The sequence below is a fragment of the Mesoplodon mirus genome (assembly GCF_964341445.2).
Source record: "Mesoplodon mirus genome assembly, chromosome: 6".
NCBI classification, from domain to species: Eukaryota; Metazoa; Chordata; class Mammalia; order Artiodactyla; family Ziphiidae; genus Mesoplodon; species Mesoplodon mirus.
The window spans coordinates 51,496,895-51,510,106 of record NC_138982.1 but is presented as its reverse complement, the minus strand read 5'-3'; positions in this window follow the sequence as shown (position 1 = coordinate 51,510,106).

Sequence of the window (13,212 nt, the reverse complement as noted above, 5' to 3'; positions counted from 1 at the left end):
CCTTCAGTAACACACACACACACACACACACACACACACAGTTGAAAATACCAGATATGACCTGTCTTCTTCACTGCTTCTAGACCTATCTTATATTTTATTTTCAATATTTATTCAGCAAATATTACTTCAGACCTGCTGGGATTCGAGTATTTGGTCCGATGCTGGACATAAGCTACAGTCCTTGCCTGGAGGGGTTCACTGAGGAGGTAGAACCTCAAACAGGTATACGATAGGTGCTCCCCTAGACTCTAGACTTGACCCTCGTGCTCACAGGGTAGTGGGGGCAGTAAAGGGGGTAGCTATCTCTTTCTGAGATAACCAGGGAAGGCCTCAGAGAGGAAGTGACTTTGAACTAGGTCTTGGAGGACCAGTGGGAATTTTCCAGGTGAAGACAGGGGAGGCCACTTGGGACAGAAATAAGAACACGTGTAAGGATGCAGACACGGGAGAAAACACGATGTGGTTGTGAAGGAGGACCAGTGGGCAGAAATGAGTGAACCAAGTTTGGAAAGGTAGGTTGCAATGATATCGAGAAGGGTCTTTGGGGTCAGATGAAAGAGTTCGCACTTGTTAATCTGCAGGTGGGCAGTATTGCTCCAGTGGACGCTTTTAAGCAGCAGTGACCACATAAGATCCATTTTACTAATGTCTAATGTTTGTCAGCATGTGGCAAAGCTTTTGCACTAGAAGCAGGCCCCTCTCTTTTTGAGAGATCGAGGAGAGATTGGCCATGGAAATCACAGCTGAACCAGAGTCTTCTGTCTAGAAATAACGCATCTGCTGCTTTCTGAATCTCTTCATCCCTGATTCTGAAATTCTGTATGTTTGCCGTGGCATTTCTATAACACTGAAGATAAAAAAGTATTTGACCACTTTTTTTTTTTGGATGTAAATTACAGAGAGATTTTGAAGGTTCCAGTCTACTTTTTCTGTTTGAGAATTTAAAAAAGAGAGTTTGGGGCTGATGTGAATAACGACTTGTGTTCCCAAGAGCTTTGTGCTTTGGTAAGCAATGTTGGCTGATTATTGCCTCATGTATTTCTGAAACAGCTGCCTGTCTCCTTTTAGAGCTCTATTCTAGGGGGATCGCAAGAGCCACAGAAGAGAATTTAACTCCTGAATACTCAGTTTGTTTGGGTAGAAAAGAGATGAAAGTGCAGGGGTACACTTCTGTTTGTTCGTTTCAGAAAGTTGGTGGTTTTTTAGGCAAATAGTGAAAGGTTCCTTCTATGGACTCAAAGGGAAGTTTTGTGTGGGCCATTCCTCTGAAGTCCACCTTCTCAGTGTTTTGATGTATGTCTGCCTGTGTCTTTGAGCCAACTTGATTTTCAGCGAGGATTCACTATTTATTTCAAGGAAGGACAAGTTAGGGCCTGCATCACTGAGCTGTCTTTCTGTTTTCTGAGTCCTACTACAAATCTAGTTTATTCAGAAAACCACACCATGCTCCTGTGGTTGGATTTATTGCCACATCCAGTAAGGAACCAGCTTTTATTCATTTAGAGATTATTAAACACTCTACAAACTTGGCATTCTTTAGATGCTGTGTGTATTTAATGGAGTTTGGTTTCCTACCCACCTCTAATTCTAACCACATGATATAATAAAGGGCTTAGTAAACTTCCCTTGCATGGTCAGATGACAACTAAACAGAACTTACCAGGACCCTGCATGAACAGGAGCTGATTTTGCAGGAAGCAAGACAGAGGTTGGCCGTGGTCCCGTGGCCCTGATTGAGGTTTGGAAGAGATGCTGGAATTACCTGCCCTTCTCCCGTGCTGTATAACCGTTCTCTGTAGTGCTCCCCTCCCTGTGAAGTATCTGTTCTTACTGCCTGTTGTTCCCAACTGAATACACACATCCCTCTTCCCAAAGTTTACAGTTCAACCAACTCCCAATGGTTCTTCCAAATTAACCATGGACTGCTCATTCCCAAAGGACAGAATAGAGCATTCTGCAGCTTTCACTCATGTACATCAGCAGTGATCTTGGCATCTCTTCTACATTTGATATTTCTGACATTGCTGAATGATTAGATAATGTGCAACATAACAACAGTATCAAATATTTATGGACCACTTGTTATATGTGGGGGACATGCTAAACATTCACATGCTATCTCATTTATCTCCTTTACAACAATCTTACGTGGTAAATACTATTATTCTCCCCATTTTATTGGTGAGAAAACTTAGAGAGGTGATTCAGGTAAGAGGCAGAACCAGAATTAGAACTTGCATTTCTTAATACCACAGCACTTGGGAGCATCTCAGAGATGAGAGGTTTTCCCTACACTTGCATATGAGTTACTACAGGTGGTTCAGATCTCTCTGGACCAGGTTGTATTTGACCCCAAGACAGAGATTGAAGAGCTTGCTCCCAGGCACACACCCTTTCCCTGCAGGACTGGCTCACATAAAAAATGGAGTTCATAATCACAGATAGTAGTAGAGTTAGTCTTTTTCAGGTGGCATTGCTTTTAGAAACATAAAACATTACATTTTTGTAAGTTAAATGATTAGCTTGTCAGGCTCATGTTGATGTTTTTGTTTGGGAAAATTTTAGCAACTTAAGAAAAAAGATGAGCTGCTCAAGTTCCAACATGTCTAATCTAACACACACACACACACACACACACACACATGCTTGTGTAAACATCAAGATAAACATCCATTTACATCAGTTTCTAGATACAAATGGAAAACTGAAGGGAAGAAAACTAATGTGTTTCTATTGTGCTTTTTATCTTTGCATCTAGTTTGACCCGTACTTTTAGACTGGGTACCTGCTCCCAGGGCATGGCTTCCTGCACTACTGCTCAAGAGCCATTTACCTTCCTCCAATCTTGCACTACCCTTCCCACATGTTTCTAACCTCCTCAGATCCTGCCCAGGCCTTCTCACTCATACCTTGAGTCCTTCGCTTGATCACATTTCTCTCAAATTGACCTTGGTTTCCTTCCTAGGCTATGATTTGCTGAAAGTTTACTCCTGGGCCCTCCAGATAATGATGGTGCCTAGTAGAACCTCAGTATAGGGACCCTACCCAAGTGCCAGCCTACAGGGTTCACACCTTCGTGGGTTTGCTTCAACTAACTCCCCCAGACAGAATTGGACAATTGAGGTTACAATTCCAGTCTGCTCACACTGGGCATGATAACCGGCTTCTACGCCTGGGAGATAAGATAGCTTCAGGGAAGCATCCTCTCAACACATACAGTAATCCCTCAGACTTATGTGTCTCTTTAGGGCTTACAAAGTCGGCATTATCAATTTACTCAGCAAGAATTTATCAAGTACCTCCTGTATGTCAGGCACTCTACTACACTAAGGGGTACCAAGATTAATAAGAAAGCCACAGGACACTCTGGGGACAAAGGAGGTTAATGATGGGAACTTACTCGGGAATGGAAAGGAGAGTCAGAAGTTTTGTTGGTTCCGACATCTTTGGTTACAAAAGAGGCAACTTGATCTTTGGTGACTCCTGAGAATCAAAAGTGAAAGTGTCATTCCCCCAACTCTCCCTCTTCTAGAGACTTTACTTGTTCCACTTCAACACCATCATATTTTCTTTATCACCAATAAATGGACATGTCCCATCCCTTTTTCCTTCAGGAGAACCTTTATTGTTTCTAACCTTCTGCCTTTCTAACAGCAGTCTCTATTCTGAGCCCCTCTATGAAAGCCACTCTCCGACTCTTCTCTGGAAGTGCTAGATCAGAACAACCCCCGGACAATTACGACTCATGTATGTGGGATATAATAGTGTCTTATCACTTTGTGCTTGAGAAGGGATGTTTTCTTATCATTTCCTCTCTTGCTTGTAGGTGTTGTTTTATTGCATTTTCTTATGTTAAGGTAAAAGAAAAATAACCTTACCAGTACATGAGATTTTATCTGCCTGCCTATCTGCCTATCTATCTATCTATCTATCATCTACCTATCCATCCATCTATCTAACCTACCTAATTTCCCCCTCAAGGAAGCAAACTTTTCCCACAGAAGTTAGATAGGCCTATAAGATTAGGAACATTTTCTATCTGTTCCCTGACTCTGAAGTCAGAAGATCAGTGTTAAAGCCATATTGGGCACTAATCACCATGCTATTAAGGCAAGTCATTTCATCTTTCCCAGCCTCAGTTTCTAGGTATGAGATATGGGATTAGGTGAGTTCTAAATTGGAATACAATGGGCAATTGCTTCAGGCCACATGTCAAGTTGGAACAACACTGGGGCTTAGAACAAGTCCTGGGGATTTTCCCCTGCTCCACACCACCTAAGAAAGCTCACCAGAAAAAAGTCAGCACACTTCAGTCTGACTTTTTTTCTCTATATCATTTGCGTATTTTGCTGACTTAACCAAATATATGGTCTCACAGACATCACAGGGACACAAATCTCTTCCTGCCTCATGTTAAACTCATAGTCACGGGTCCTGAGTGTTATGTGACCTATCCCTTCACAGAGGCAGCCCGGCCTCCAAGTGTTAGTAAGATGGGGTTCAACTCGAGCTACGGACTTCAAGAGGCAGAGGTGGGTCCCCGAGTTGACGAGCTCTCACATCCTCCAGATCTGCCTATGACTTTTTCAGAAGCATCACTACACTAGGCTGGGCCTAATCAGTTCTTTCCGGATTAGGGCTGCTTACAGAGCACAGTGTGTTACAGCTTAGTCAGTTTCTTGCATTTTCAACACTTGCTTTATTCTTTCCCTTACAATTATTTAGTGTCAACACTCTCTCCTTTCAGCATACCAAATCCTGCATGGGGGAGGCTGGCACTGTTCTGAGCAGGGAAAGTCATGGGCTTTCTCTCACTAGAGTCTTTTAACCACAAGGGAGTTGCAGGATCTTTGAACATTCCTGTGGGCTCCATTTCAAGATCTTTCTCTTCAGGCTCTGGTGATACCACAGTTTACCTTGATCCCCAGTGAACAGGTTGGGAGAGTCTCAATTTATGACTCCTGGGTGATGCTCTGGGCTTCTGAGCCTCTTCAGAAGTGATTAACGCTGCTCTCTGAGGTCAGCAGGTGGCATCTGGTTTCACTGTACTCCTTCTACAAGTTTGATTTCTTTTTCTTTTTGATTTTTTTGCTTCTAAAACCTGTTTTTCTCCAGTGGCTTGGGAACGTGTATGATTTTCAAATGGAACAAGTTCAAAGTTTTTGTTTTCTCCTGTTCAACATCAAAAGCACCATTGTAAACTGGAGATATAACAGCAGATTTGTCAGCTTCTACAATTTTTATGTCCAAATTTTTTTCCCTCATGTTCTAAAATCATCAGATAGTTAAATTGAGTCCTCTTTTTTTTTTTTGGTGTTTCACTCTATGAATTTTAGCACATCTATTAATTCATGTAACCACTATCACAATCAAGACAGAGTTTCCTTAGCCTGTTACACCTTGGTTCTCAAATCCTTCCCCTACCTTGAGCTCCTGACAACCACCATCCTATAGTGTCAGCTTTCCCAGAATAATGTATAAATGGAATCACATAGAATGTAATCTTTTGAGTCTGGCTTATTTCCATTAGCACAATGCATTTGAGATTCATTCACACTGTAATATGTATAAAGAGTTTATTCCTTTTTATTGCGGAGTAGTATTCCATTGTATGAACGTACAACAGTTGTTTGTCCATTACCCCCAGAAGGACATTTGGGTAGTTTCCAGTTTACGGTAATTATAAATAATCTACTATACAAATTTGTATATAGGTTTTTGTGTGAACATAAGTTTTCATTTTTCTGGGATAAATGCCCCAGAACACAACTAATTAGGTCATATAGTAAATGTGTTTAACTTTATAAGTAATTGCTATACTGTGGAAAAGAGTGGCTATACCATTTGTCTTTCCTACCAACAATGTACAGGAGTTCCAGTTTTTCCACAATCTTTCAAGCACTGAGTATTATTGTCAGTATGTTTCAATTTTAGCCATTTTAATAGATGTGTAGTGCTCTCACACTTTGGTTTTAATTCACATTTCCCAATGGCTAATGATGTTGAATATCTTTTCATGTGCTAGTTTTCCATCTTTAGATCTACTTTGGTCAAGTAACTGTTTAAGCTTTTTGCCTATTTTAAAAATTAGGTTGTTTATTTTCTTACTGTTGAATTTTGAAAGTTCTTTATAAATTCTGAATGCAAGTCCTTTGTCAGATATGTGATTCATAAATATTTTCTCCCAGTTCATAGTTTGTATTTTCATTCTCTAGAAAGAGTCTTTGCAAAGCAAAAATACTGAATTTTGATGAAGTGCAATTTATCAATTTTGGTGTCAATAACTCCGTTCTTACTTCTAGGTTACAAAGATTTTCTTTTGTGCTTTTTCTGAAAGTTTATAGTTTAATGCTGTGAGTTTAGAGCTATCATTCATTTAAAGTTAATTTTTGTAGAGAGGGAATAAGGTTTAAATTGAGTTTCTTTTTTCTGCATGTATATGTCTAATTGTTTCAACACATTGGTTGAAAAGACTGCCCTTTCTCCATTGAATTGTCTTTGCATTCTTGTAAAAAAATTAATTAGCTGTGTGCCTCAATTTCTGGACTCTCTATTCAGTTCCAGTTATCATGTGTCTATCCTTTCACTAATACCACATTGTCTTATTACTAAAGCTTTACAGTAAGTCTTAAAATCAGTAGTAGTAGTAAATTCCTCTAATTGTGTTTTTCACCTTAATAATTGTTTTGGCTATTCTAATTCCTTTGCCTTTTCATATAACATTTAGAATCAGATTGTCTATATAGTTAAGATGTTGTGCCAGGATTCTGACTGGACTTGCATTAAATCTATATATCAATTTGGGAGTAATTATAATCTTTACTATATTGAGTATTCCAATTCATGAACACAGTGTGTCACTCCATTTATTTGTGTTTTCTTTGATTTCTTTCATCAATGTTTTGCATTTTTCAGCAAACAGAATAGGTATGTGTTATTTAGAAGAATGTTTTTAGTTTCTAAGTGTTTGGAGATTTTTCTGGTATCTTTCTGGTATTGATTTCTAGTTTAATTCTACTTTGGTCAGAGAACCTACTTTGCATTATTTCAGTTCCTTTCAACTTGTTAAGATTTGTTTTGACCAAGAATATGGTCTATATTGGTGAATTTCTCATATGCACTTAGGAAAGAACATTTCATGTGCCATCACTGGGTAGAATGTCCTATACATGTCAATTAAATTGAGTTGGTGGATTATATTGTTTGGGTCTTTTATGTCCTTACTGATTTCTTGTCTACTATTTCCATGGATTACTATGAGAGAAATTTTGAAATCTTGAACAATAATTGTGGATTTGTCTATTTCTCCTTTCAATTATATCAGTTTTTGCTTCATGTATTTTGGACCTTGTAGTTAAGTGCATAACATTTAGAACCATTATTTCCTCTTAGTAAACTGACCCTTTTATCACAATGTAATGCACTACTCTTTATCCCTGGCAATTTACTCTGCTCAGAGGTTTACATTGTCAGATATTAATATAGCCACCCCCGTTTTGTTTTGATTAGTGTTTGGATGGCATATTGTTTCCCACGGTTTTACTTTTAACCTACCTATATCATTTTGTTTGAAGTGAGTTTCATGTAGACAGCATATAGTTGGTTCATTATTTTTCTAAATCCATCCTGATAATCCATCCTGATAATCTCTGTCTTTTAGTTGGTGTATTTACAACTTTTGCATTTAATATAATCATGGCAAAACTAGGGATACCATTTTATTATTTGCTTTCTGTTCATTTCCTCTATTTCTCATTCCTTTGTTTTCCATTCCCTGACTTCTTTCTAGTTATTTAAACATTTTTAGTGTTTAATTCATCTAATGTGTTTTTTATTATATCTCAGTGTAATTTTTTTAGTGGCTGCTCTAGGGATTACAATATACATACTTAACTTCTTGTCGTCTATATAGAACCAAATTTACCACTTCAAGTGGGATGTAAACATCTTACCACCATAGATGTCTCTTTATCCTTCCCCTATATAATTGTTTTATATATTATATCTGTACTCACTAAAAACCTCAATGACAATATTCTAATTTTTGCTTTTAAGCATCAAGCATATTTAAAGAACTCAGGAGGAGAAGAATAGTCTACTATATTTACCATTTTTGTTGCACTTTCCTCATTCCTGATGTTCCAAGTTTCCTTCTGGTATCATTTCTCTTCTGTGTCTGAAGAATTTCCTTTCCTGATTCTTTTAGAGCAGGTCTGCTGCCAGCAAATTCTCTTGGTTTTCTTTTTCCTGAAAATGTTTTTATTTCACCTTCATTCCTGAAGGATATTTTCACTGGTTATAGAATTCAGGGTTCACAGCTTTTCTTTTCCCTCTCAAATATTTCTTTAGATATTCTCTAATATACACTGAATCTGAAGAACATTGAGATTGCTTTTATGGACCAGAGTCTGTTCCATTTTGACTTCTTATCATAAGAAGATATATGCTGAAATAGACATTCAAATACATTATGTATTTGCACTTCTACATTTGCCCTCAAGATTTCAAAGTAGAAAAGCTGCCATAGCAAATATAAAATGTTCACTTATGATAAGGTGAGATGTTGAGCCAACATAGCTCAAGATCACAACCTGTGACTGTTTTCATGAATTTGGTCTTTCTCCCACAATTAACTAAAAAAACATATTGTCTCTCTTATTACAGCTCCAGTTCCCATTTCACTTGATTTTCCCATCCTGTTGTGATCACACCTTCATCAATGCCCTAGCTAGAGACCACTAGTTTGCAAATTAAAACCAAACAATCTTCATTAATAATATCTACAATCTGCCTCCCTCACTTGGGCTGCTAATTAAACAAGAATTAATAAGCTAATGATAGCAAAACTCTTGATTGTTTAGGTATTTATTGAAGCAACATGAAATAGCCATATACCTTTCTGAAAGACCAGGGACATATCAATTCTAGCTTTATTATATCTTGACTACATATACTGGCCTCAGTACACATTTCTCCCTTGTAAGCTGAGGTTCTTATCTGGCCTCAGACTCCTTCCCTGCATCTCTCCCCTGCCCCATTCACCTTGAGACTTTCAGTTTGGTCTTTAGGACGCAAGTCAAATGTCACCTCTTTAAGAAGGCTTTCCTTCCCTTCCTCTTTCCCCATTGTGGTAAGGCGGAATAGTAGCCCCCCCAAAGATGCCCATGCCCTAATCTTGGAAACCTGAAAATATGTTACCTTTCATGGCAAAAGGAACTCTGTAGATGTCATTAGGCTAATGACCTTGAGATGGGGAGATTATCCTGAATAATTCAGGTTGACTCAGTCTGATCACATGAGTCTTTAAAATTGGAGAAACTTTCCTGGCTGTCGTCAGAGGGAGACGTGACTAAAGAAGAAAGGTCAGAGAGATGCAACGTTGCTGGCTTTGAAGATGGAAGAAGGGAGACATGAGCCAACAAACGTGGGCAACTTCTAAAAGCTGGGAAAGACAAGGAAATGGTTCTCTTCCAGAAAGGGATGCAGCCCTGCTGACACCTTGAATGTGGCATAATGACACCTGTGTCAGACTTTCAACCTACAGAACTATAAGATCTATATTGTGTAAATTCGTGTTGTGTTATGCCACTAAGTTTGTGATAATTTGTTACAGCAACAGTAGAAAACTAATACGAGGTTGGGTTAAATGCCCCTTCTACAAGTTTTTGTAACACTCCACACATACTGCTAACAATATGTACATGCACCTATCATGCAGTATTGATATCATCTGCTTACTTGTCCTCTTCTTGTAATAGACTGTGAATGCCTTGAAAGCAAGTATAGGTCTTATGTGGAATGTGGTTACCTGTGCATTCATTCATCCATCACACAAAACAGCTATTGAGTCATTCCTTTACACCTGGGACAGACTCTGACAATGACAATGCATATTAACACTGCTCTTTCATTCCAGTCAGTCTCCTGCTTGGGATTTTTCATTAAAGAAATGGAACAAGGATCAGGCATAATAAAGATGGGTGACTTCACCCAGACATGGACCCTAACGGCATTCATATCTTTAGATCCGGCAGTCAAAGGACATTAAAGACATATTTGTATCCACAAAATCTTTCCTGTGAATCAGTGAGGTTATTTTGGGAAATATGATGGGCCAAGGAGAAGGGGGAGAAACTGCAGAAAGGAAATGCGATTGCATATTTTTCACACAGAGTGTCAGGCAGGAGGCATCAAGCAATGTTACCCATGACACCATCAGACAGATGACTATTTCTAAGCCAAGTTATGAATCATGTTAGTGCTGTCTGTCCAAGAAGCAGAAGAGATGAGACTGACTTTGGGATGAATTTGTGTGCTTGTCAGCTCTTTGCAAGAGGCACCAACCAGTCACCTCTGTCAGCACCAGGTCTAGGAGGGTTCAGCTCTCTTTCGTCCACTTTCTCCCTCTTCACCTGTTATACTTTTACAGCAGGAGGATGCCTGCCTCCACCCGCAGTTGCAATTATGCTCCTTGAAGTGACATTTTTATAGGGATATACTCTACCTTAAAAAAATAGTATATACACTTCAGACTTGGACTCCCATGCTTTATTAAACTGAAGAACACTCTTGGAAAGTTACCCACGAATGCAATTCCTATTTCATCATTTGCACCTACCTCATTCTCCTGCAAGCTTACCTAATCTCCTGTTCTCAGCACTGAGAATCAGGGGATCGAGTATATATATAGGTGTGATTAACTCTTTAGAAGAGGGGTTTGTGTGTTACTCTGGTCTAACACATAATTTTCCGGAAATGAAATGTCGGTATCTATTTGTGCCAGGTTATAAAATCTTGCACAAACATTGCAAAACGAAATCAATTCTAGTCAGGTTTGTTACCCAAGGGGACACTAAGACATGAAGGGAGGAAAAAAAATTCCTCACTACTGTATTTTTATTGAAACTGACCCAAATGTGGCACAGAGTAAGTGAGCGAGTCAGGCCAAATATATCATGGTGTCTAGGCCTCAACTCCTCCTAGGCTGTGTTTCATGTACCGTACAATCAATTTGGTCCTAGCTCACAGTATTGATTAGGAAGGTGGCTGAAGTGATTGTATCTTCCAGAGTCAGTCTCAGCAGCTGCAAGCTGACCAAAATCCAGTCACATATTCCATTAATTCTCTACCTTCTTCTTCTATTTTTTTGATTGTTTGTTTGTTTGTTTTGTTTAATCTCCAGCACCACCCATGATCTTGAAATCCCTTATATCTTTGAGCCATTCTCTTTCTGGGTTCCTGCTGTCTTGACTTTTATATTTCACGTGGTAAGATTTTCAATTAGCCCAGTGCTGGACTGAAGTCAGCCAGATCAAAAGTTCCTTCCGAAATTTCTTTTCATAATAAGTAGACTGATAAAATGAACACTCTTGGCAGAATATTACATTTTTAATCCAATTCCAGGCATACTTTTTCATCCCAGCTTGTTAATATATTTATTTCAAAGGCTTTGAGGATCATCATCTCTAAATGGTGGTCGTTCCCAGACACTTCCTGGAAGATGGTTTGGTTTTTCTGTCTTTAAGATTTTGCCTTTTGTGCCACATATCAATCATAATAGAGTAGATTATGCTGCAATTTTTTAAAAACCTAAAATCACAGGGTTTTAAAACAACAGATATTTATTACTCACTCATGCTACATGTCCCTTGCTGCTTGGCAGGGGGGATCTCATTGTAGTCACTGAGAGGGGGGTACCCAGGCTGACAAAGCAGCCACCATCTCATCATTACAGTGGAAAGGAGACCTCTAGAGTCTCATATGGACACATATCAAATGCTCTAGCCCAGTGTGACACACATCACTTCCATTCACAACTTATTGGCCTCCACCAACCACAAAGAAATGAGGGAATACAATTCTACCATTTCCAGTAAGTTAGAAATTGAAAGTATTTGACAACACTAATGACAAGCATGTGCTGCTATAAGAATTTGTGCTTTAATGTTGCCATTTGATCTATAAATTATCAAACTGCATACCTTGCCCATTGTACAGGTACTTATTATCATAATAAACTTTTAGACATTTTAGGTAATTCCATTTACTGTCAGAATGTATGTTTCCATTTTCTCATATTTGAACTGCTTCTCTCTTTCTCCATTGTCATTCCTGCCACACACACACACACACACACACACCACTCCAGCTAATCCTCAACTACTGCAATAGCTTCCTAACTGGTCTCCTTGTTTCCATCCTTGCCCTCCGAAGGCCACTTCCCCCACATGGCCCCCAGAGTGTTTCTTTTCAAAATATAAATCAAATCAAGTCTTCTCTTACTTAAGATCTTCCAGTTTCTTCCCATTAGACAACAGAATACAAACTCTTTACCATGGCCCATGGGAGCTCCACCCTGACTACCTCTTCAGCTTCACCAGGCACATTTCTTCTTGCCCACCCTGCTCCAACCACAATGGCTTTCTTTTTGATCCTCAAATAAGCCAAGCTAATTTGTGAATCAGAACCTTTGCATTAAATCTTCCTTCTACCTGGAATGCTCTCTCCCCAGTTCTTCACCATGGCTGACACCTCTTGCCATTCAGGTCTTATATCAAGGCAACATCTACAGAGACTGTTCCTGATCACACAATTTAAAATAGCACTCCCTCTTGCGCCAAGAGGGGGGAGATATGGGGATATATGTATATGTATAGCTGATTCACTTTGTTATAAAGCAGAAACTAACACACCATTGTAAAGCAATTCTACTCCAATAAAGATGTTAAAAAAAAGCAAAAAAAAAACAACATTTAGAGCACCTCAAAATTATAAAAAATAAATAAACAAATAAATAAAATTGTACTCCCAGGACTTCCCTGGTGGTCCAGTGGTTAAGACTTCACCTTCCAATGCAGCAAGTGCGAATTCAATCCCTGGTCAGGGAGCTAAGATCCCACGTGCCTCGTGGCCAGAAAACCAAAACATAAAACAGAATCAGTATCGTAACAAATTCAATAAAGACTTTAAAAAATGGTCCACATCAAAAAAAAATCTTAAAAAATAAAATAAAATAGTACTCCCTCCAATCACTCACTGTTATTCATTAATTTAATAAATATTTAAGTGTCAACTATGTGCTAGACACTATTTTAGATACTTAGCTATATTCTTGAAGAAAACCAACAAGCATGCTGTCTCCAGTGAGGGGCGATACACAATATATAATAAGTATATTAAATAAATTATATATTTTATTAAAAAATAGGA